We start from the raw sequence: 1,446 nt of genomic DNA on the forward strand, positions 1-1,446 counted from the left end.
CGTTATACTATCATCTATATGGTTAATTTTTTTCAATTTCACCAAAATCAGTTCTTTTGTTTGGCAGTAAATCTGCCGTGTAAATTTTGTAAAAAAAAAAACAAAAAAAAACTATCCGACGGCAACGTGTTTTTTCTTTTTTAAATATTACAATTTTTCTTTTCAGTTTTTGCTAGCAATGTTTTCATCTTGACATATTATATTATTATACATAAAATTATGGTAATATGATATAAAAATAATAATAATAATCTTAAGTATGAAAAATTATATTATAAATAATTTGTTGTTTTACACTTTAAAACATAATTTTAAAATCTTGTAATTTTTACGATTAATTATAATCTCCAGTGTTTTAGTAATTTATTATTATTATTATTATTATTATTATTATATAAATATTAATTATTAAATATTAGGGACGTTTTCACATTCCTCACTCACCGATAAAGTTTAAATTTTTTTTTTTTTTTAAAACAAGCTATAATAAATCAATCAACGATATTAAAAACATTTTACATACTATTTTGGCATGATAATATTTATTAGCCTATTACAAATTATATTGTAATTTTTTTTTATGATTATTATAATTTTTAAAAAGTATACAAAAAGACACACATTAAACGTTTTATTTCTTCACTTGTAAAAAGAGAATTGAAATTTTTTTTTATTTAATCCTCAATTATTTTCAATTTTTATGGTAACATAATATTATAATATGCACGTCTGCCACACACGCATACACACCCACATCCATTTGGTTAAATGTAATATGCAAAGAATACACTGTATTGATGTATATACTATAATATATATGAATACACATAATATATTTTATTATTACTATACCATTTCTTGAGACAAACTGTATACATGTATACTGTTTTGTTTCACCTTAACCTTTGTGTAATAGTCAAAAGTCAATGGTATATCATAATACTTTGTGGTGTCGGACGTGAATAACTATTTAATTTTTTTTTATACATAAATACCTAATGTATTCGAAATAAATAATTTATTAATATATGTTTCTGCGGTGCATGGTGTATGTCGACAATTATTTGTTTCGTTTTAATTAAAACGTCTTCGTCTATAATGGAGAAACATGTTCAGATGAGAAAGAATACCAGTACAGAATTGCCATGTGTACCGGATGATTGCTGCCATTTACCGACTTGAGCTTTTTCCGTTATCTCTTCACCATCCTGCGCCTGCAGTATTATAATAATTGTTAGTTTGATGCGCATTAGTGTACTGAATTTGAATTTTTTCTTCGTATATATTATATAATATATATATTTTTTATTTATTTATTTACTAGGTTATTTTATATTTTAATCTGTTTTACTAGACTTTTGTTTGATAACTGCAGTTGTCCTACTTTTTGTCTAATAAACACATTTTATCATTGTTTACTTGTTCTTGGAATGGTATAATAGCTGA

The sequence above is a fragment of the Acyrthosiphon pisum genome, chromosome A3 (genome assembly GCF_005508785.2).
Source record: "Acyrthosiphon pisum isolate AL4f chromosome A3, pea_aphid_22Mar2018_4r6ur, whole genome shotgun sequence".
Classification (NCBI taxonomy): Eukaryota; Metazoa; Arthropoda; class Insecta; order Hemiptera; family Aphididae; genus Acyrthosiphon; species Acyrthosiphon pisum.